Source organism: Hemitrygon akajei, unplaced genomic scaffold, assembly GCF_048418815.1.
Source record: "Hemitrygon akajei unplaced genomic scaffold, sHemAka1.3 Scf000034, whole genome shotgun sequence".
Taxonomy (NCBI): Eukaryota; Metazoa; Chordata; class Chondrichthyes; order Myliobatiformes; family Dasyatidae; genus Hemitrygon; species Hemitrygon akajei.
This window is the reverse complement of record NW_027331920.1, coordinates 5,489,311-5,514,529: the sequence shown is the minus strand read 5'-3', so window position 1 is coordinate 5,514,529 and position 25,219 is coordinate 5,489,311. Positions and strand designations below refer to the sequence as shown.

Here is a 25,219-nt window from a genome sequence, read left to right as displayed (position 1 = left end):
TGTGGGCAGCCGAAGATCTGCGGAGAAAGATGCAAGGGCCTGTGCCACAGCAGCTGGGTGACAGAAGTCTCACTGATCCTCGGGCTGTTCCCAGGATCCACAGGAAAACGGACAGCGAATGCTGCTGGAAAATCATCAACTCGGGGAAAGACGCTCGAAACTTGTTGGCCTGCCATCACACCGAGATGTCCGGAGAGCACCGGTTCCCATCCTGGGGTCCACGGTTACTGGCATTGGTCTTTGGCATAAAAATGTTTGCGAAGCCCAGTCGTACAGGAATGCTGCCGACTGACACATTCCAGACTACAGGGACACCATTGGAACTACAGGGATCCTCTACACTGGACAGGGAGTGGCCGGGTTGGCTGAGGAAGCCTCACAGTTATTGTAGTAGTGAACCCTCCCAGGGGGGCACATGGCTTCTCCTTTCAGCGCAGGACTTCAATCGTCTTCCAGGGGAAGGTCGTTCCGACCGCAGGGATGAGGCCTTTGGAGATTCAGCTGAAGTTTTTGCCGCTCTAGGTTTTTACGGGATGGGGTTACTATGGCCATCCCTCCTCCGCTCGTAGCCGGGCTTAGACAGTCCTTGGCCGCGTTTTCTTATCTGTTGCCCGTTTAATGTGTTTTTGATCCCACACTAAACAAAGAAATGGCCAGAATTTCCACTGAACACATCCAACAAAACCATACACGACGAAATCTGCAGATGTTGGAAATTCAAACAACACACACAAAACGCTGGTGGAACACAGCAGGCCAGACAGCATCTATAAGGAGAAGCCCTGTCGACGTTTCGGGCCGAGACCCTTCGTCATGTTCATTCCCTGAGACTGCAGCGCGAGTAGTGGACAGTCGCGGTACTGCAGGGGATCAGCAGCTCCCCGAAAGTGAAAGCATTCTGAATCAGGAAGTGCTGGGAGTTAACATGGCTTCGAAAGGACCGGTCGAGAGTTTGAGCGAGGAGGCAATTTGTCCCATCTGCCTGGATTTCTTCACCGAACCCGTATCACTGGAGTGCGGACACAACTTCTGTCGCTCCTGTATCACACAGTATTGGGAAAGGGAGGAGAGAAACTCCTGCCCGGAATGTAGAGAGGAGATTGCTGACCGCACCCTCAGGGTCAGTCGGGCCTTAGCAAATCTGGCTGAAAAATTTCGAAATCTAAACCTGAATCCGAAAGGGAAGGAAAGTAAACGTCACTGCGAGGAACATGAGGAAGAACTGAAGCTGTTTTGTGAAACGGACAAGACACTGATCTGTGTGATTTGCGCAGCTGCGCAGGAACACAGAGAGCATCGATTCATGCTGATTAAAGAAGCTGTTAAACTCTACAAGGTAAAAACTAAACGTTACTTTAATACTTAACACATTTCCTTTGCCCTAGATTCCATTACACGAGCCTCCATAACCAACACATCATTCTTGGCAACTTGCGCCATCTCCAACGGGATTCTAGCATCTCTCCGTCCCACAGCCCACCTCCTCACCCCGCAACTCTCCGTTCTCTATACGGATCGCGCTCCACGTACTGTATCGCCCTGATCCACTCGCTCCTCCCCACTGATCTCCCTCCTGACACCGACACCTGCAAGCGGGACAATTGCTACACCTGACTCCTAATCTCCTCCCTTGTCACCATTCAGGGCCGCAAGCAGCCTAGTTCCTGCCGTTTCTTCCATGGTCGATTGTCCTCTCGTATTACATTCCTTCATCTCCAGCCATTTACCTCTTCCACCTGTCCCCTCTCAGCTTTTCACTTCATCACCCTCCCCCATGTTCCCCCTCACGTTGTCTCACCCGTCACCTGTCAGCTGGTTCTCGTCCCCAACCTTTTTATTCTGGCTTCTGTCCCATTCCTTCCCAGTCCCAATGAAGGGTCTCATCCCGAAACACCGACTGTTTATTTACCCTGAATAGATGCTGCCTGACTCACTGAGTTCCTCCAGCATTTTGTGTGATAATCGGGTTTGATCATCTGTTTCTTTTGATGCATCTTTGTTTCTATTTCCTTCACTCTCTGACTTCCAGGATCAGCTAAAATCTTCCTTAGACTCTCTCACAAAAAAGAAATCAGACTTCCAGGAAAAGGAGCAGCAACAGAAAGAGAAGATTTCCGGAGTTCAGGTGAGGCTTCCTGGGCGGAATTTCTGATATTACTGTCGAGATTTGCTCCATTTAATGAAGAATAGCCGAGTATCGCAGCTCCAGTGACCTGGGTTCGATCCTGACCTCTGCTGCTGTCTGTGTGGAGTTTGCATGCTCTCCCTGTGGCCATGACAGTTTCAGACACATCCTAAGGACATGCTGGATGAATGGTGAATAACAATTAACCCTGTGAAGGTGGAGGAGGTTGTATGTGAATCAGGTGGGAGTTAATGGGGGTTTATGGGTCAATGGGGAGAATAGGTTTCAGGAAAACGTGACTGAATGGGGTTGATGGGAATGTTTCAGAGCTAGCATGGACATTATTGGACCAAATGGTCTCCTTAATGTCATCAGGAAATACACACAGCAATTTAGTAAATTAATCTTCACCTTTCATCCGACAGGAACAATCACACAGCCTTCAGTCCCTCATCACATCCCAGTTTGCTGAACTGCGCCAGATTATCACTGAAAAAGAGCAGAGCTTACTCAGGGATCTCAGGGAAGAGGAGAAGAGGATTCTCAACCCAATGGAGAAAAATCTTCGAGAGATTCAAGAGAATATAAGGATTATTCAGGAGGAAATCACTAAGTTAAAGGAACAGATGGATCAAAAAGACAGTGTGATATTTCTCAAGGTGAGGGATTATATTTCAATTTGTTTCTGTCAAAGGGCACTAAATGAACAGTGGTATATTTGAAATAAACGCAGCACAGCGGCCAATTCTAACAAATCAATTGCCGCTGCTGGTGACATCACACAAGTTGTTATACTTGCATGATGCGCCCTCCCATCACTCCAATAATGACATTTCAAAATGTCCAAGAAGCAATGTCCTTTATCAGTAAAATACAATCTGGAAGCGATGAAACTTCAGGGTAATTTATTGTAAAGTAAGCTGCAACACAGCGGTCAAGAACAGAATGACATCCGCCCGTCCCCAGCTCAAAACCGCCCAGAACAAAGCACAGATACGTAACTTTTTCCCTTCACTTTTACCATGCCTGCACTCACGTGATGAGTTACCATAATAAACATGTAACACAGAATACAATACAGACGGAAACAGATGCGTTGCTCCTACACACAGCATTTACAAATGGCAGTAAACTGTTTCTCACCAGACAATTGATGCATCTATTCAGGATTATTGTTGTCCCATAATAATAAGATTATTAAGGGATTGGACACGCTGGAGGCAGGAAACATGTTCCCGCTGATGGGTGAGTCCAGAACTAGAGGTGACAGTTTAAGAATAAGGGGTAGGCCATTTAGAACAGTGATGCGGAATAACTTTTTCACCCAGAGAGTGCTGGATGTGTAGAATGCTCTGCCCCAGAAGGTAGTGGAGGCCAAGTCTCTGGATGCTTTCAAAAGAGAGTTAGATAGAGCTCTTATAGATAGCGGAGTCAAGGGATATGGGGAGAGGGCAGGAACAGGGTATTGATTGTGTATGGTCAGCCATAATCACAGTGAATGGCGGTGTTGGCTAGAAGGGCCGAATGGCCTTCTCCTGCACCTATTGTCTATTGTCCCAAAACTGGACTTCCACAAATTCTGTACATCCCAGGACAGAATGCAAATTTCTCTGAAATTATTTACTCTGACCACAACAGAGAGCTGCTGACTGTGTCCTTAATTCTACATTAAATACCCTCTAAAACTCCCATTAACACCCAGTTCCAGTCACAGGCTGTGAGTGTGTCTGGTGCGGTTGGTGTGAGGGTCTCTTTGTCAATCAGTGAGAACAAAGAATTTGACCCACACATCAGACTTATCTTCTGTATCCGGTTTCCATCAGATTAGGGAAACTATTATTGTCTCTTTACTTTTACAGATAACATTCAAATGAACGTTCAATCGTTCAAAACATACCCAGGCCATTCGGCCCATTTTCTCCTCTCAATTTCCCTGCTTCACAATCCTCCTGCCACCTACTCACCACAACCAGCAACAGTGCCCCGAAATCTCTGGTCCCTCACGTGTTTATCCAGCCTCCCCATTACATTCAATCTCTGCTGTTCCATTTCAGCCAATCCTGTGGCACTGAGTTCCACATCCTCTTCACTAAATTTCATGTGTAATTTGTTAAAATCCATCTGGAATTACATCTCCCCATAAGGCTCCCCATAACTAGAGGTACTTCCTCCACCCGCACACAATCACATACATCACTGATCTTAAATTCCTCCATCCTATCACACTGACGTCATATCCAGATGATAATGCACAGCCTGTCCTGTCTTCCCTGTAAGTTTCATCCTCTCAGTAATGGTCTGACATTCAGAAACTTTCCCTGTCATTTACCCCGTGGTTCTGTATTGTCCGTGTGTGTGAGTGATTGCGGGAGTGGGAATTTTCAACACCTTGTAATGATTTGGATGAAATTCAGGATGTGGACAATAAGTCCAAGTCTAATCAGATTTGTGTTTTATTTATTTCAGGAGGAAGCTTGTCGGAACAGGAGGTAGGACATGGTCTTTACTGAAACCCTGAATGGATTTCTAAAATAGTTCAGAATAGCAATTTATAACCAGCAGTTTAATATTTACAGGATTAATGACGATGTCCAGGAATTGTCAGTGTCAGATGAGACCCTACCGGTTGAAAAATTCGATCACCTCTATTTGTTGAACACAGTGCTGAGAGAAACGCTTGATGCTATTAATCGAGGTAAAACTTACAAAGATTCATTTCTCCTTGTTTATGAAGCTCAATTTAGTTTCAATTTTGGGACAATGACATTGCAAGTAAAAGCAAAGAGTCCTGAAAATAGAATTTGGAGAGCTTGGTAGAAAGCTCAGAACCAGCACCCCCAGGGTTGTAATTTCTGGATTGCTGCCTGTGCCACGTGCTGGTGAGGGTAGAGACAGGATAATTTGACAGATAAACATGGCTGAGAAGCTGGTGCTGGGGACAGGGATTCAGGTTCTTGGATCATCGGGATCTCATCTGGTGGAGGAATGACCTGCTCAAAAGGGATGGGTCGCACCTGGACCCGAGGGAGAACAATATTCTCACAGAGAGGTTTGATAGAGCTGTTGGGGAGGGTCTGAACTAATTTGGTGGGGGTGGGGCTGCTCGGGAACTGGAGTGGAGAGATAGGACTGATGGTAAAATGCAAAGATAGCGTGCAGTCAGATTGTCAGATAGGGCGGACAGATGCGAGGACAAAATTGCGGCCAGCACGGTGAGTATCAGTGCATTAGGGACACAGAATTAAAAAGGGTAGCAGATACAGTACACAAAGTGTTATATCTCAATGCATGGAGTATGAGAAATAAGGTGGATGATCTTGTTGCACTATTACCGATTGTCAGGTATGATGTTGCGCCCATCACGGAATCGTGGCTGAAGGATGGTTGTAGTTGGGATCTGAATGTTCAAGGTTACACAATGTATCGGAGGAAGGAAGGAAGGCCGATGGGGTGGTGTGGCTCTGCTGATAAATCAGCAGCAAGATGTGACATAGGACTGGAAGATGTTGAATCTTGTGGGTTGAGGTAAGGAACTGAAAAAGTAAAAATGACACTGACAGCAGTCATATACAGGCCTCCCAACAGTCAGTGGGTTGAGGCCCACAGATTACAACTGGAAATAGAAAAGGCTGATGAAAAGGAAAATGTTATTATAATCATGGGAGATTTCAACATGCAGGTCAATTGGGAAAATCAGGTTGGTAAAGGATCTCAAGAGAGTGACTTTGTTGAATGCAATGTGATGGCTTTCTAGAGAAGTTTGTCGTTGAGCCTACTCGGGGAACAGCTCTACTGGATTGGATGTTATGTATTGAACCAGAGGTGAGTAGTTAAAAGAAACCTTAGGAAGCAGTGCTCACAACATGTCTGAGTTCAACTTGAAATCTGATATTGAGACAGTAAAATCTGACATTGTAGTATTTCAGACGATTAAAGAAATTACAGCGGTCTGAGAGAAGAGTTGGCCAAAGCAAATTGGAAGGAGATGCTGGCAGGGATGAGAGCAGAGCTGAAATCGTGTCAGTTTCTGGGAAAATGAGGAAGGTGACGGATAGATTTGTTCCAAAAATAAATAAATACTAAAATGGCAAAATAGTAAAACCGTGGCTGACAAGGTAAGACAAATTAACGTAAAGACAAAAGAGAAGGCATACAACTAAACAAAAATTAGTAGGAAGGCAGAGGATTGGGAAGCTATTAAATATCTACAAAGAGGAACTTAAAGGATGATCGGGAGGGGAAAAATAAACAAGAAATTGATTTGAATTGAATTGATTTTATTACTTACATCCTTCATATACATGAGGATTAAAAATCATTATGTTATGTCTCCACCTAAATGTGCAATGTGCAGTGTATAGTAATTTACGATAAACAATATGTATAACATGCTGGTCAATATAACATAGAAATACAGATGTGTCAGCACGAGTTAATCAGTCTGATGGCCTGGTTGAAGAAGCTGTCCCGGAGCCTGTTGCTCCTGGCTTTTATGCTGTGGTACCGTATCCCAGATGGCAGCAACTGGTACAGTTTGTGGTTGGGGTGACTCTGGTCTCCAAAGATCCTTTGGGCCCTTTTTACACACCTGTCTTTGCAAAACAAGTTAGCAAACAATATCAAATTGTTTTTCAGGTATTGTAAGAAAATAAAACAGAGACGAGAGTGGATATAGGACCGCTAGAAAATGAGGCCGGATATATAATAACGCGGGATAAGGAAATGGCAGATAAACCAAATATTTTGCACCAATCTTCACCGTGGAAGACACTAGCACTGTGCCCGGTGTTGAAGGCTGCGAGGGAAGAGAAGTGAGTGCAGTTACTGTTACAAGGGAGAAGGTGCTCAAAAAGCTGAAAGACCTAAAGGTACATAAGTCACCCGGACCAGATGAACTGCATCCTAGTTTTCTGAAAGAGGTTGTGGTAGACATTGTGGAGGCATTTCAAATGATCATTCGAAAATCATTGGACCCTGGCATGGTGCCAGAGGACTGGAAAATGGCAAATGTCACTTAGCTCTTTAAGTAAGGAGGAAGACAGCAGAAAGGAAATTATAGACCAGTTAGCCTCACCTCTGTGGTTGGGAAGAAATTGGAGTCAGTTGTTAAGTATGAGGTTATGGAATACTTGGTGACACTGGACAAGACAGGGCAAGTCAGCATGGCTTTGTTAAGGGAATATCCTGCCTGACAAACCTGTTGGGATTGTTTGAGGAGATTACAAGCAGAATAGATAAAGGGGATGCAGTGGATGTTGTATATTTGGAATCTCAGAAGGCCTTTGACAAGGAGCCACACATGAAGGTGGTGACCAGGTTAAGAGGCCATGGTATTACAGAAAAGTTACAGGCATGGTTAGAACATTGGCTGTTTGGTAGGAAACAGTGAATGAGAGTAAAGTGATCCTTGTCTGGTTGGCTGCCAGTGACTCGTGTTCCACAGGGGTCAGTGTTAGGACACCTTCATTTTAAACTGTATATCAAGATTTAGCTGATGGAATAGATGATAAGATATAGGAGCAGAAGTAGGCCATTCGGCCCATCGATTCTACTCCACCATTCAGTCATGGGCAGATCCAATTCTTCCAGTCATCCGCACTCCCCTGCTTTCACCCTATACCCTTTGATGCCCTGGCTAATCAAGAACCTACATATCTCTGCCTTAAATATGACTTGGCCTTCACAACCACTTGTGGCAACAAATTCCACAGATTTTCCACACACTGGCTAAAGTAATTTCTCCGCATCTCAGTTCTAAAAGGAAGTCCTTCAATCCTGAAGTCATACCCTCTTGTCCTAGAGTAGATGGCTTTGTTTCCAAGTTTGCATATGATAACGAAGATTGGTGGAGGGGCCGGTAGTGTTGAGGAAACAGTTAGGCTGGACAAGGACTTGAATGAGGAGAATGGGAAGGAAAGTGGCAAGTAATACACAAGGTTGGACAATGCATGGCCATGCACTGTGGTCGTAGAAATAATGTGCAGAATCTTTTTTCAAATGGGGAGAAAACCCAAAAAGCTGAGATGAAAATGGACTTAGCAGTCATTCTGCAGAACACCCTAAAGGTTAACTTGCAGGTAGAGTCAGTGGTGAGGAAGGAAAATCCAGTGTTAGCATTCAGTTCAAAGGGTTTTGATAGCATTCAATCCAAGATCAGGGATGTGATGTTGAGGCTTTATAAGGCAGTGGTGAAGCCTCACCTTATGTATTGTGAACAGTGTTGGGCTCCTCATCTAAGAAAAGGTGTGCTGGCATTGCAGAGTGTTCATTTCATAAGGATGATTCCAGGAATGAAAGGGTTATCATACGAGGAACATTTGATAGCTCTGTGTCTGTACTCGCTGGAATTTGGAAAGATGAGTGGGGATCTCATTGAATCCTTTTGAATGTTGAAAGTCCTAGACAGAGTAGATGTGGAAAGGATGTTTCCCCTGGTGGTGGAGTTTAGGACAAGAGGGCACAGCCTCAAGATAGAGGGGGGTCTATTTAAAACAGATGCGGGGAAATTTGTGCCAACAGCTGGTGAATTTGTGGAACTTGTTGGGTGTATTTAAGGCAGAGCTTGATAGGTTCTAGATTGGTCATAGTTATCAAATGTTACGGGGAGAAGACCAGGTAGTGGGGCTGAGGAGGGAAAAAAGGATCAGCCATGATTGAATGGCGGAGCAGACTCGATAGGCAAATGGCCTAATTCTGCTCCTATGTCTTACGGTGATCAGACCACTACATTGAAGCATTGTGAGAATGAGCTCGGACACACCAACAAGCATTGACATGGGTCAAGATTTCATCTCGGGAGAAGCACACACAGCATAACCGGCCTGGCAAAGCTCCCTCACACACATACACAGGAAGGATTGGCAGATTGTAGTCAGAGCCTCAGCAATGTACGTTGTTATTTCCCTCAGTAACCTGGAAACCAATCTCTTCAAAGACAGTCATTTATTCATTTAAACAACTCAATCAAGTGTGACACACGGCCACTGAAATAGGCACAAATTCCCATTTAGGATTGAAATCTGCCGTCCTTACCCAGTCTGTCTGTTCTGTGGCACTGAGCTGCCCTCTGACGTGACGTCACATCAACACTTCACAGACAGACTCCGGGGTGAGATTCCTCAGGAGGATGATCTGGGAGGGTTTGACGGGCGTTGAACTCACGGCCCACATCATCAATTTGCAAGACTAAGATGTCTTCTTGAGCCTGGCCTATTTGTGTGTGTTTACCCCCCTCCCCATCCCTCCAACCATTTCCCATCTGTGTATCTGCCCAAATTTATTTTAAAATATTTTATTTTTACCTGATTCTACAGCGTCACAGGCCTTGCTGAATTTCATGTGGACAGTGTGGAATAGGCTGATGAATACAGGACTGAAGGTGTTTTTTTTAGATTTGGACAAGAAGGGCGGCGTGGGAGCTAAATTCTGAAGGAAGGCAGTTTTTTAAAAACTTTGCGTACAAGAACGGCGAGACTGCGCAGGACAGCGCGGAGAGTTTAAACAGATAACCACCCTATACAGCGGGCAGCGGAGTGGCTGGCAGCAGAGTGTAGGGCTTTGGCTCAACGGGCTTAGGCGGTAACGGGAAGAGGCGAGAGCGAGGAACCGACTCTTTTTCTCCCCTTGGCAAATCGGCCCGGACGGACGGGGGAACAGCAGGGCACATTAACTAACGGTTTAAAAAGTTTGTGTGTTTGGCGAGGTAAGTGGGTGAGTCGACCTATCTTTCTTTGTTTCACTCCTGTAGAATTAGGTAGCATATCTGCAGGGTTAGTGCTTTGCTCAGGGTGTCAGATGTGGGAATCCTGGGAGACCTCCAGCCTCCCTGATAGCCACATCTGCACCAGGTGAACCGAGATTCAGCTCCTCGGAGACCGTGTTAGGGATCTGGAGCTGCAGCTTGATGACCTACTGCTTATTAGAGAAAATGAAGAGGTGATAGACAGGAGCTACAGGGAGGTAGTCATCCCTAGGCTACAGGGGTCAGAAAACTGGGTGACTGTCAGGAGAGGGAAGGGAAATGCCCGGATAGTGGAGAGCACCCCTGTGGCTGACCCCCTCAGCAACAAGTATATCGTTTCGGATGCTGTTGAGGGGGATGACCTAACAGGGGACGGCCACGGTGACCGGGTCTCTGACATTGAGCCTGGCGCTGTTGTGCAGGAGGGAAGGAGGGAGAAGAGGAATCGGGTAGGCATAGGGGATTCCATAGTCAGGGGAACAGACAGGAGATTCTGTGAGCCTGGTAGAGATACCCGCATGGTGGGCTGCCTCCCAGGTGCCAGGGTACGGGATGTCTCGGATCAGGTCCAGAATATTCTGAAGGGAGAGGGCGAGCAGCCAGCTGTCTTGGTACATGTTGGTACCAATGACATAGAGAGGAAAAGGGAGGAGGTCCTGAAGAGAGATTTCCGGGAGTTAAGAAGGAAGCTGAGAAGCAGGACCTCCAGGGTAGTAATCTCAGTATTGCTACCTGTGCCACGTGCTAGCGAGGGCAATAATAGTAGGATCAGGCAGATGAATGCGTGGCTGAGAGTCTGGTGCAGGGGGCAGGGCTTCAGATTCTTGGATCATTGGGATCTCTTCAGGGGGAAGTATTGCCTGTTCAAAAAGGACGGGTTACACCTGAACCATAGCGGAAATGTTTAATAGAGCTGTTAGGGAGGGTTTAAGCTAATTTGGCAGGGGGATGGGAAACCGGAATGATAGAGTGGAGGAGGGGGAAAACAGAATTAGAGAGCAGTAAAGATGTCAGGAAGGACAGGCAGGTGATGGGGCAAATTTGCAGCCACTGGGATGAGTTGCAGTGCAATCAATGCAAAAAGTACCAAATACTGGACTTAAGATATTATACTTAAATACACACAGCATAAGGAATAAGGTGGATGATCTTGTCGTACAGCTACAGATTGGCAGGTATAATTTTGTGGCCATCACTGAGACGTGGGTAAAGGATGCATGTCTCTGACAGCTGAACGTCCAAGGATACACGGTGTATTGGAAGGATAGGCAGGCAGGCAGAGGGGGTGGCGTGGCTTTATTGGTAAGAAATGACATTAAATCATTAGAAAGAGGTGGCATAACATCAGAAGGTGCAGAACCTTTCTCGGTTGAGCTAAGAAATAGCAGGGGTAAAAGGACCCTGATAGCAGTTATTACAGGCCTCCTAATAGCTGCAGTGAGGTGGACTACAAATTACAACAGGAAATAGAAAAGGCTTGCCAGAAGGGCAGTGTTATGAGAGTTGTGGGGGATTTTAACATGCGAGTGGATTGGGAAAATCAGGTCGACACTGGATCTCAAGAGAGAGAATTTGTAGAATATCTACGAGATGGCTTTTCACAACAGCTTGTTATTGAGCCCACTAGGGGATCAGAGGTACTGGATTTGATATTGTGTATGACCCAGAGGTGATTAGAGAGATTGAGGTGAAGGAACCGTTAGGAGGCAGTGATCGTAACATGATTGAGTTCACTGTGAAATTTGAGAAAGAGAAGCCGAAATCCGATGTGTCGGTATTGCAGTGGAGTAAAGGAAATTACAGTGGCACGAGAGAGGAACTGTCCAAATTTGACTGGAAAGGGACACTAGCGGGAGGACGACAGAGCAGCAGTGGCTGGAGTTTATGCGAGAAGTGAGGAAGGAGCGAGACAGATATATTCCAAAAAAGAAGAAGTTTTTGAATGAAAAAAGGAGGCGACCATGGCTGACAAGAAAAGTGAAAGCCAAAGTAAAAACAAAGGAGCGGACATACAAGGAAGAAAAAAAATAGTGGGAAGACAGAGGATTGGGAAGTTTTTAAAAGCTTACAAAAGGAAACTAAGAAGGCCATTAAGGGGGAAAAGATGAACTATAAAAAGAAGCTGGCAAATAATATCAAAGAAGATACTAAAAGCTTTGTCAAGTATATAAAGAATAAAAAAACGGGTGAGAGTGGATATAGGACAGATAGAAAATGATGCTGGAGAAATTGTAATGGGAGATAAGGAGATGGCTGAGGAACTGAATCCTCACTGAGGAAGATATCAGCAGTATACCGGACACTCAAGGGTGTCAGGGAAGAGAAGTGTGCGCAGTCACAATTACGACGGAGAAAGTACTCAGAAAGCTGAATAGTCTCAGGGTAGATAAATCTCCAGGACCAGATGGAATGCACCCTTGTGTTTTGAAGGAAGTAGCTGTGGAGATCGCGGAGGCATTAGCAATGATCTTTCAAAAGTCAATAGATTCTGGCATTGTTCCGGAGGAGTGGAAGATTGCAAACGTCACTCTGGTATTTAAGAAGGGGGCAAGGAGGCAAAAAGTGAATTATAGACCTGGTAGCTTGAGAAATGGTTGGGAAGTTTCTGGAGTCAATTGTCAAGGATGAGGTTATGGAGTACCTGGAGGCATATGACAAGATAGGCCAAACTCAGCATGGTTTCCTTAAAGGAAAATCCTGCCTGACAAACCCATTGAAAGTTTTTGAGGTAATTACAAGTAGACTAGACAAGGGAGATGCAGTGGATGTTGTGTATTTGGATTTTCAGAAGGCCTTTGACAAGGTGCCACACATGAGGCTGCTAAACAAGAAAAGAGCCCATGGAATTACGGGAAAGTAACGTACGTCAATAGAGCGTTGGCTGATTGGCAGGAAACAGAGAGTGGGAATAAAGGGATCCCATTCTGGTTGTCTGCCAGTTACCAGTGGTGTTCCACAGGGGTCCGCGTTGGGGCCGCTTCTTTTTACTTTGTATATCAACGATTTGGATTATGGAATATATGGTATTGTGGCTAAGTTTGCTGATGATACAAAGATAAGTGGAGGGGACGGTAGTACTGAGGAAACAGAGAGTCTGCAGAGAGACTTGGATAGATTGGGAGAATGGTCAAAGAAGTGGCAAATGAAATACAATGTTGAAAAGTGTATGGTCATGCACTTTGATAGAAGAAATAAACGGGCAGTCTATTATTTAAATGGAGAGAGAATTCAAAGTTCTGAGATGCAACGGAACTTGGGAGTGCTCATGCAGGATACCCTTAAGGTTAACCTCCAGGTTGAGTCGGTGGTGAAGAAGGTGAATGCAATATTGGCATTTATTTCTAGAGGAATAGAATATAAGAGCAGGGATGTGATGTTGAGGAGCTATAAGGAACTGGTAAGACCTCACTTGGAATACTGTGTGCAGTTTTGTGCTCCTTATTTAAGAAAGGATGTTCTGACATTGTAGAGGGTTCATAGAAGATTCACTAGAATGATTCCGGGAATGAGAGGGTTAACATGTGAGGAACATTTGACCGCTCTTGGACTGTACTCCGTGGAGTTTAGAAGAATGAAGGGGAACGAAATCATTGGCAGTTACAAACTTAGGCAGGTACGACTTTGGTCGAAGGAATAAGGCATAGACAATTCTGTAAACAGGGCGAAATTCAAAAATCAGAGGTGCAAAGGGACATGGGTGTGCTTGTGCAGGATTCCCTGAAGGTTAACTTGCAGTTTGCGTCAGTGGTAAGATTGGCAAACTCAATGTTTGCTTTCATTTCGAGAGGATTAGAGTACAAGAGCAAGGATGTAATTCTGAGGTTTTATAAGGCATTGGTCAGACCACACTTGGAGTATTGTGAGCAGTTTTGCGTTCCTTCTATCGGAAAACATGTACTGGCATTGGAGGGGGTCCAGAAGTTTCACAAGAATGATTCCGGGAATGAAAGAGTTAGCATATGAGGAGTGTTTGATGGTTCTGGGTCTGCACTCACGGGAGTTTAGAAGAATGGCTGATTTATTATCCCTCTCAACCCTATTCTCCCGCCTCCTCCCATGACTTTTGAGACTCTGACTGATCAAGAAGTTTATTTATTAACTTTTGCTTTAAAAATCAAACAGGAGAAAATCTGCAGATGCTGGTAATCCAAGCTACACAGGTCCTGATGAAGGGTCTCGCCAGATCTCTCTGACACCTGTCTGGAGAGAGTTGATGTAGGGAGGATGTGGGTGGGTCGAGAACGGTAAGCACAACCTCCGACTATAGGGATGTCCATTTATGACAGAGATGAGGAGGAATTCCTTTATCCACAGGATAGTGAGGATGTGGAGGCCAAATAATTGAGTATATTTAAAGCAGAGTAACACACACAAATTGTTGGGGGAACAGCAGGCCGGGAAGTTTCTATGGAAAAGAGTAAACAGTCCACGGTTCAGACTGAAACACTTCATCAAGACCTGTGTTGCTTAAGGGTTCCTGCAAATTCATCCCCTGTCCTAATATGGGGCTAAAGGGGATGGGGTTGTGGGAAAGGGGACAAAGTCATCCTCATCTCCCGTCTTTGCCCCCTCCACCCTCTCATTACGTCTACACACACAGTACACCCACGGGCTTTCCACCCCTCCCCATCCTGGTTCAATCTGCCATTCATCTCTCCCCTACTGGTTTCCATTAGCACCTCCTTTACTGTCTCAAACCATCACACTCCCCCACTTCACACTCACAAATTGTAGTGAGCAGTGTATGACGGGCCTGTTCCTGTGCTGTACAACAGTACTCTGTTCTCTGTTCCCAGTTTCGAAGAATGAGAGGAGATCTCTTGGAAACACAAAATTCTTTCAGGGGTCAACAGGCAGGAGTGAGGGAGGATGTTTCCCCTGTCCAGCGGAAAACCCTTGGGGAGACATTAGTTGTCCATCCGCTTTGTAGAGTTAAAGGTTCGTGTCGGCCACCCGACCGCACCTGAGGCCCAGCGGCCTTTCCCCCGATCCCCGGGGCCGCGCTGCCCGAGTCTCCCCCGATACCCGGGGACTCTCTAATTCTCTGCTTCTCGCCCCAGTCTCTGTCACCCTGGATGTGGAAACGGCAAGTCCGCTGCTCGAGGTGTCTGAAGATCGGAAGAGTGTGAGACGGACCCGGACCTGGAGGAATCTCCCTGACACCGGGAAGAGATTTACAGACCGGCCTTGTGTGCTGGGATCGGAGGGATTCACATCGGGGAGACATTACTGGGCGGTGGAGGTGACGGGGATTCGAGTCTGGTGTCTGGGAGTCGCCGCAGAGTCTGTGGAGAGGGAGGGACTCATTCTGAGTCCGGAGACCGGATTCTGGGTCATCAGGCGGTATTATAACGTGTTATATCGGGATTGTGACGTGCTTCGTGTTCGCACCTATCCCGAGTCCTGTCTCAATGCCGATCTCATTCCCGGGAGGGTGGGAGTTTGTCTCAGTTACGAGTCCGGAACAGTTTCATTTTACAACGCGGTGACCAAGTCCCATCTCTACACCTTCACTGGGAATAAATTCACGGGGAAACTTTATCCTTTCTTCTGGACTTGGGATGGAATCCAGTGGCTGAGAATCTGCTCTTGTTCCGCTCCGGGTCTGTAAACGGGTCGGGTCCCGGGACCGGCATCAGGAGTGAAGTCCCTGTAAATATAAATGTGCGGAGAGTGCAGCTAAATACGTGGCTAAGGAGATGGTGCAGGAGGGAGGGCTTCATGTTTCTGGACAATTGGGCTTTGTTCCCGGGAAGTTGGGGCCTGTTCCGACGGGATGGTTTGCCCCTGAACTGAAGGGAGACTAATATTCTTGCGGGTAGATTTGCCTGTGCTACTCCGGGGGATTTATTCTAGATTTGCAGAGGGAGGGGAACCAGAGTGTTAGAGCAGATAGTGAGGTGGAGGAGGATAAGGAACGTGAGAGGACTGCATGTATAGACGGAAATGAAAAAAAAAGCTTTATGCATGATATAAATATTCTCAGGTGCATCTATTTCAATGCTCGGAGTATTGTAGGTAAGGCAGATGAGTTTGGGGGTGGATTGACACGTGGGATTACGACATTACTGCTCTCAGTGAGACGGTGGCAGGAGGGGCAGAACTGGCAGCTTAATGTTCCGGTAAAATTGGAGAAGGGCCAATTTTGTGGAAATGAAAAAGGATCTAGGAAGAGTGGATTGGGATAAGTTTTTTTTTCTGGCAAGGATGTGTTCAGTAAGTTCAAAGGTGAAATTCTGAGAGTGAAGTTTGAACGTTCCTGCCAGGTTTACAGGCAAAGTTAACAGGCATCGGGATCCTTGGTTTTCAAGGGATATTGGAGATCTGGTTAAGAAAAAGGGAGAAGTGTATAGCAGGTATAGGCAACAAAGAACAAATGAGCTACTTGGAGAGTATAGAAAATGTAAGAAAATATTAAAGAAGGAAATCAGGAAGGCAAAAGACATGAGGTTGCTTTGGCAGATAATGTGAAGGAAAACCTGAAGGGTTTCTACAAGTATATTAAGAGTAAATGGATAGTAAGGGACAAAATTGGTCCCCTAGAAGATCAGAGTGGTCGTCTATGTGTGGAGCCTCATAAGATGGGGGAGATCTTAAAGAGTTTTTTTGCATCAGCATTTACTCAGGAAACTGGCATAGTGTATATGGAAGGAAGGGAAACAAGCAGTAGTGTCATGGAACATTTGTAGATTAAAGAGGAGGAGGTGCTTGCTGCCTTACAGCACATAAAAGTAGATAAATCCCCCGGGCCTGACTTGATATTTCCTCGGACCTTGAGAGAGACTAGAGTAGAAATTGCAGGGGCCCTGACAGAAATATTTAAAATGTCCTCAGCCACGGGTGCAGTGCCGGAGGATTGGAGGGTAGCTCATGTTATTCCATTGTTTTAAAAAGGCTCCAATAGTAAACCAGGTAAATACAAGCCAGTGAGCCTGACATCAGTAGTATGTAAATTATTGGAAGATGTTCTGAGAGATCGGATATACAAGTATTTGGACAGCCAAGGGCTGATTAAGGACAGACAGTATGGCTTTGTGCATGGTAGATCGTGTTTAATGAATCTTGTAGAGTTTTTCGAGGAGGTGACCAAGAAAGTAGATGAAGGTAAGGCTTGGATGTTGTCTACATGAACTTTAGTAAGGCCTTTGACAAGGCCTTACTAATGGGAGGTTAGTTCAGAAGGTTCAGACACTAGGTATCCATAGAAAGGTTGGAAACTGGATTCGAAATTGGCTGTTTGGGAGAAGACAGAGAGTGGTAGTGGATGATTGCTTCTCAGACTGGAGGCCTGTGACTAGTGGTCTGCCTCAGGGATCTGTGCTGGGACCATTGTTTGTTGTCTGTATCAATGATATAGATGTGGTAAATTGGATAAGCAAGTTTGCTGATGATACCAAGATTGGAGGTGTTATGGACAGCGAGGAAGGCTTTCAAAGGTTGCCGAGGCATCTGGACCAACTGGAAAAATGGGCCAGAAAATGGCAGATGGAATTTAATGCAGACAGGTGCGAGGTGTTGCATTTTGGAAGGACAAACCAAGGTAGGACATACACAGTAAATGGTAGGGCACAGAGGAGTGCGGAGAAACAAAGGGATCTGGGAGTTCAGGTACATAATTCCCTGAAAGTGGTGTCACAGGTAGACAGGGTTGTATACAAATCCTTTTGCATCCTGGCATTCATAAATCAAAGTACTGAGTATAGGAATTGTGATGTTATGCTGAGGTTGTATGAGACACTGGTGAGGCCAAATTTGGAGTATTATTTGCAGTTCTGGTCACCTAACTATAGGAAGGAAACTATAGGGTGAAAGGGGAAAGGTTTAGGGGGAACACGAGGAAGAACCTCTTCACTCAGAGAGTGGTGGGAGTGTGGAACGAGCTGCCATCTGACATGGTAAATACGGGCTCACTCTTACGTTTTAAGAATAAATTGGATAGATACATGAATGGGAGAGGTTTGGAGGGTTATGGACTGGGTGCAGGTCAATGGGACGAGCGGAATAAAGTTTCCGCACAGACTAGAAGCGCCAAATGGCCTGTTTTCTGTGTTGTAGTGTTCTATGGTTCTACGGAGTGAAATAAACACGAGATGAGAATTATTGATCGATTAATTTTAACTCGTTCACCGCATCCGTCAACGGAACAGAAACACCGGGGATTCAGCAGCAGCTGTGGGCGGCGGGTCCTGAGCTCCCCCGGGTCCTAAAGTCCACTTGTAATGAGACAGGTTAAATGGGACAAGTGGGGGCGGTGCTGACCGGAAAAGACAGTGAAGATTGTTCATTAAGTTCATCTGCCATTTCTTTGTCCCCCATTACTACTTCACCAGCATCATTTTCCAGTGGTCCAGTATCAACTCTCATCTCCCTTTCACTTTTCATGTAACTGAAAACTAAACTTATAGTATCCCGATTTATATTACTGGCCAGTTTGCCCTCATATTTCGTCTTGACCATTCTTATGGCTTTTTCCATTGCCTTTTGTTGGATTTTAAGAGCATCCCAATAATTCAACATCCCACTCACCTTTGCTACCTTATCTGCCATTTCCTTAGGTTTAACACAATTATTACATGCCTTTTCCAGCTCAAACTGTGAATTAATTTAAAGTCAGTCCCATAATTTAATAAAGTTTTAATCTGAAAACTATCTACCCTCGCAAAGATTGTACTGAAGATTGCACTTGATTTTTCTTCAGCCTTATACGCTTCACATTGAAATAGTATGTGTTTCGACAGTTTCATAATGACAAAATGTACATGACACAGAATGAAGTTTTCCAATTAGATACAAGGCATAATTAAGAATAGTGTGGGCATTTCTATGTCATGTCAATATCATTCCTTCCCTTGTTTTAAGCCCTTCTTCTATAAACCCAACCCAGGTTTATGTAATGTGTAAAGGTGTCTGTCCTTATGTCCATTATCCTATGTCTTGCCATAAGCCCCTAATTCTTAACACTACCAACGCTTTAGCTTCTAATTTGCTCAGATGAAGGTCGATAACCACAGCTTAACATTTAACAGCTTTTGATGCTAAACAGTCAACCCCATCATTTCCCTCAACCGTGTGAAGCAAACTTAATATATGAAATACAGTTTGCCAAGTTTCCAACAGTCAATCTGACCGACTGCCAGAATGACCTGTTTAAGATTCATCAAAACCGAAATGTATTCTGAGCAAATTATAAGGACCAATTTCCTCCACCCACTGTAAGCCTAAACTGTTGGCAAAGTATTCTGCCTTCTATGCTGATAAATGACTATAAGTTATTTCTTTATCATTACCTGCAATTCAGGCACATAAAAATAGCCACACCAACATCCCCAGTTAACTTTTCTTTTGATTCGTCTGTAAAAATGTTTACTGTAGGATAATAACTTTCATTAATATACTGATGAACCAACAGACTCTCAGGCAGAACTGAATCCGATCGTGTAACCTAAGATCAACTGAAGCCATGGGAAAAAACAAGGTGGGGTTACAGAGAAAGCTACAGTGGGACATATTGTATCATCAAATACACCCATATTCCCAGCGTGGTATGAACCCAGCCACCCAAAACAAAAAACCCTCTTCTTGTGATGTCCTCAACCGTCCTCTAGCACAACTTTAACAGGATGATCATTTCCTTGCCCCCGCAAATTAATCCAGTATGTTGACATCAACTTTAACCTCTGTTACTTTGAGAGCAATTGTCCCATTGCAATCAGTAAAGCCAGAACACGAGACAACATTACCGTACCAGAACACAATCTTTAAGTCTGTAATTGTATCACATAAAAACATTTTTAATTTGAAGATGAAGCTGATCCATAAGCCACACAGACATAATCAAAAACAGATCAAATTAAACAAATATAATTGGTCAACAAAGATTTTCAAATTGCACCCAAGAAAACCCACATAGTTGTCTGAGGAGATTTAAAGACGAAACATGCTTTGACAGGGAGAGAGCGAGGACCAGTGACTACAACTCCCAGAAGCCCCACTGATGACATGGTGGTGTTGTTTAGGGGTAAAGTATAAAAGCAAAATGGAGGAAAATGTAATGCATTACGTTTTCTGTACTGTGTCGTGCCTTCAATAAAAAAATAAATTAAAAAAGTGATTCCAGCGAGAAATAGATACAATATAGAACAATACAGCACAGTACAGGCCCTTTGGCCCACAATGTTGTACCCACCGTTAAATTCTGCCTCCCTAAGCTTAAATTCCTCCACATACCTGTCTAGTAGGCTCTTAAACTTCACTAGTGTATCTGCCTCCACCACTGACTCGGGCAGTGCATTCCACTCACCAACCACTCTCTGAGTATAAAATATTTCTCTAATATCCCCCTTGAACTTCCCTCGCCTTACCTTAAAGCCATGTCCTCTTGTATTGAGCAGTGGTGCCCTGGGGAAGAGGCACTGGCTGTCCACTCTATCTGTTCCCCTTAATATCAACTATACCTCTATCATTTCTCCTCTCATCCTCCTTCTCTCCAGAGAGTAAAGCCCTAGCTCCCTTAATCTCTGATCATAATCCATACTCTCTAAACCAGGCAGCATTCTGGTAAATCTCCTCTGTACCCTTTCCAATGCTTCCACATCCTTCTTATAGTGAGGTGACCAGAACTGGACAGAGTACTCCAAGTGTGGCCCAACCAGAGTTTTATAGAGCTGCATCATTACATCGCCACTCTTAAACTCTATCCCTCGACTTATGAAAGCTAACACCCCATAAGCTTTCTTAACTACTCTGTCTACTTCTGAGGCAACTTTCAGGGATCTGTGGACATGTAGCCCCAGATCCTTCTGCTCCTCCACACTTCCAAGTATCTTGCCATTTACTTTGTACTCTGCCTTGGGAGTTTGTCCTTCTAAAATGTACCACCTCACACTTCTCCAGGTTGAACTCTGTCTGCCACTTCTCAGCCCACTCCTGCATCCTATCAATGTCTCACTGCAATCTCTGACAATCCTCTGCACTATGCACAACACCAGCAACCTTTCTGTCTTCTGCAAACTTGCCAACCCATCCTTCTACCCCCACATCCAGGTCGTTAATAAAAATCACGAAAAGTAGGGGTCCCAGAATTGATCCTTGTGGGACACCACTAGTCACAACCCTCCAATCTGAATGTACTCCCTGCAGCACAACTCTCTGCTTTCTGCAGGCAAGCCAATTCTGAATCCACCTGGTCAAACATCCCTGGATCCCATGCCCTCTGACTTTCTGAATAAGCCTACCGTGTGGAACCTTATCAGATGCATTACTAAAATCCATGTAGATCACATCCACTGCACAACCCTCATCTATATGCCTGGTCACCTCCTAAAAGAACTCCATCAGGCTTGTTAGACACGATCTGCCCTTCAGAAAGCTATGCTGACTGTCACTGATCAGACCATGATTCTCTAAATGCCAATAGATCCTATCTTTTTGAATCTTTTCCAACAGCTTTCCCACCACAGATGTAAGGCTCAGTGGTCTAAAATTATCCGGAGTATCCCTACGACCCTTTTTGAACAAGGGGAGAACATTCGCTTCCCTCCAATCATCCGGTAACATCCCCGTGGACAATGAGGACATAATGATCCTAGCCAGAGGCTCAGCAATCTATTTCCTCGCCTCGGATGCAGAACTGGGAAGTGGCAGATGGAGTTCAACACAGATGGAGAGATTCATTTCTGCAGGTCAAATTTGAACACAGAATATAATATTAATGGTAAGACTCTTGGCAGTGTGGAGGGTCAGAGAGAACTTGGGGTCCATGTCCATACGACACTCAAAGCTGCTGTGGAGGTTGGCAGTGTTGTTAGGAAGGCGTCTGGTGTGATGGCCTTCATCAACCATGGGATTGAGTTCAAGAGCTGTGAGGTGATGTTGAAGCTATATTTCTCCTAACCTGTACATAAGTAATTGTACCCCAACACGGCAGGGGTTGTACCCCAACACGACACCCCAAAACAATAGGATATTTTAAGAGATTCTTCGATAGGTACATGGAGCTTAGAAACATAGAGGGTTATACTTTCTAGAGAGATCTTATGCAGTTTCTGGAGTAGGTTACATGGTCGGTACAACATTGTGGGCTGAAGAGCCTGTAATGTGTTGTAGATTTCTGTGTTCTGTGTCAAAGACAGGCAGAGGGATTAGTTTAAATGGACATGAGGACAGCATGGAAAGGTTGGGCCGAAGGGCCTGTGTTAGTGCCGTAAGGGAGGGGTTCTGTCCCAATCATCGACTCTATTCCCCTCAACAGATGCTGCCTGACTTGACAATGTTGTTGAAAAGTTACATTGAGTTCCGCTTAGCATTCTGTACAAAGGACGTTTTGTGCTGGAAGACAGCAGAGGAAATTCTTCATGAATGAGGGGGCTTGTGTCCAGAGACCTTCAGTGATAGGAACAGACGCAGGCCATTCAGCCCATCGAGTCTGCCGCATTTCCGTCATGGCTGATCCCGGATCGCATTCAACCCCATGCACCTGTTTTATCGCCATATCCTTTGATGCCCTGAACGATCAGGAAACGATCAAGTCCCGCCTTGAATATACCCACGCACTCGGCCTCCACCGCAGTCTGCGGCAGAGCATTCCACAGATCCAATACTCCTTGGCTAATAAAAAAAAAATAACCTGCTTACCTCTGTTTGAAAAGGTGGCCACTCAACTTTGTGGCTGTGCCCCACCACAGGAAATACCCTCTCCACATCCACCTTATCCAGTCCTTTCAACATTCGGTAGGTTTCAATAAGATGCCCCGCATTTTTCTGAGTTCCAGTGAGCACAGGGTCAAAGCTGCAAAGTGCTCCTCATTTTTTTAACCCCTTCGTTCCCGATATCATCCTTGTGAACCTCCTCTGGACTCTCTCCAATGACATCTTTCAGATGACATTTCAAATTTCAGAAAGATGACCTGCCATCTTTCAGATCACGCTGCTAACTGGCCTAAATCTCTCTGCAAGTTTTGAAATCCTACTTCATTATCCACAACGCCACCTATCTTAGTATCATCTGCATACTTACTAATCCAATTTACCACCCTATCATCCAGATCATTAACGTATATGACAAACAACATTGGACCCAGTACAGATCCCTGAGGCACACCACTAGTCACTGTCCTCCAACCTGACAAACAGTTATCCACCACTACTCTCTGGCACCTCCCATTCAGCCACTGCTGAATCCATTTTACTACTTCAATATTAATACCTAACGATTGAACCTTCCTAAACAGCCTTCCATGTAGAACTTTGTCAAAGGCCTTACTGTAGTCCATATAGTCAACATCCACTGCTTTACCATCGTCAAGTTTCCTAGTAACCTCTTCAAAAAGTTCAATAAGGTTTGTCAAACATGACCTTCCACCCACAAATCCACGTTGACTGTTCCTGATCATGCCCGACATCAGATAACATGGCGAGTCCCGGTAGCTTCTTTACTTGTACAGTTGTAGCAGTGTATACTCATAAACCTACTCTCAAAATTCCAACCTGATCACCATGGAGCAGCCTGGGGAGGCCATAATAAATGAAATACCGCTCCCATGAAAATCTGGCCACCGTGGACGCCCTCTGATCCTTGGTAGGGAAAGCCTGCGCATATCTGGTGTAGTGGTCCGTGATGACTAATACATTGGCCGCGTTGTTGCATCGGGGTCTATCAACAGGAAATCCATACACACCAGGTCCAGAGGCCCTGCACTCTGCAAATGTGACAAGGGAGCTGCCCGCGTAGACAGTCTCTTCCGTCTTATGGATCGAATGCACCACTTGCTGTATTCTTCGCCCTCCAGCTTCATTAGCGGCCGGTAGAACCAATCTCTGAGCAATCGATTGGTCTTTTCAAACCCCAAATGGCCAGAGTCATCAGGAAGTGACTTCAACACTGTCCTCCGATACTTCTCAGGCTGAATCGGCTGAGAAGGCCGAGGCCGGTCCGAAGGCGACATGACCCGGTATAAACACCGCAGCAGGGACAAAAGAGACACAGGCCTTCAGTTAATCTGCTCTACTGGTCTATAAATGAAAAAAAAAAGATGATTGCAGACACAGTAATTTCAAATGGTTTCATTTATTTTCACTCACACGGTTACCGCAGTTTGTAGACAGTACAATGGCCCCCAAAGATCCGAGGGACCGTCTGGGGTGTCCTGATATAATACCTGGGTTAGTGGGGTCAGGTGACCCACACCTTGCACAGGTGACACCGCTGGTGGGGAGGGCATTATTACTCTATATTCAACTGAGCATGTGGACACTGATCTATGAGCTTAGCTGAAGCATTTGTTGTGCGAAAAAAGTTATTACTGTCCGGTCACGTGACCCTCAGACCAACAGTAGAATTTCCTGATCCTTCTCGGCCAGACGGAGGCAGAGTTGAACCCTCAGCCTGCCTTTGCTGGAGATGGTTTAGAGGTTGGATGTGACGTTTGGTCTATGTGTGGCCTCTGTCGGTCGTGGTCCACCATGGGTACTGCGCCTCCGGTAGTCACCGGGAGTGGCCTCTCCAGGGTGCAAGCCAGGGCAGAGTTGATATGGAGATCCGCCTGTTGCCCATGCAGTGGGACCCCCCCCCCACCCCCCCCCCCCCCCCACGCTGATGGCAGATCCAAAGGAACGACGAAAGTCGATACCGTTTGGTGACAGCAGCATCGCAGGAGTTGCCGTGCCGGTGCTGGGTACAGCAGTCAGCCGCCTTCGGGACTCCGACCCGGGATTTTTCCTCGGAGATTACTCCCAAAGCCTTTCCCGTGAGCGGATACAGCCGCAAGGCAGCGGAGGTTTGAAATCGGAGTTTTCCCTCTCCTAGATGAGCTATCATCCGTGGTTAACGATCCCCATCCGCCCGGGGCAACTGGTTTCAAGGCGCCAGTGGCCCTCCTTTGCCTCTTCTCCTGTCAGTGAGAACAGCTCCGCCACGTGAAGGCCAGGAGTCGGATCTGGTTGTCAGAAGCTGTTTGAAACGCGCGCCATGAAGAGCATTTGTTTAGCAGTGGGAACTCCTCCCCACTACCACCCTTCGGCTGTGACCATCTTTGGAGTCTAGAGAATAGTTATATGGGAAAGGTAAAAAAAAAAGTTGTTATTGTGGTGCAAACCACTGTATATTTATAGTATTTTTCTACATAAGAATGTTTTCATTTGTTTCTTTGTAAATACTTTTCTTCAGTACAACTTTTTGGCAGCTTTTTTACTTTTCCATCTTACATTAAATACACCCCCTTGCACTAACGTGCTGGTGAGGACTGATATCGGTTTGATTTTCAACTGGTGACCCTCGTCGTGTACACTTCCCCTCACCTGATAGCGAGGTGTGACACCCCCAAATACACATTAGATTTTCCCAGAGCAAAACCCAT

General features: G+C 45.5%; 1 protein-coding gene across 1 annotated transcript in view; it reads right to left on the bottom strand.

Annotated features, from left to right (window-relative positions):
- Positions 1 to 25,219, bottom strand: part of LOC140719980 (uncharacterized) — a 263,215-nt gene that overhangs the window by 43,454 nt on the left and 194,542 nt on the right. The window lies entirely within an intron of this gene.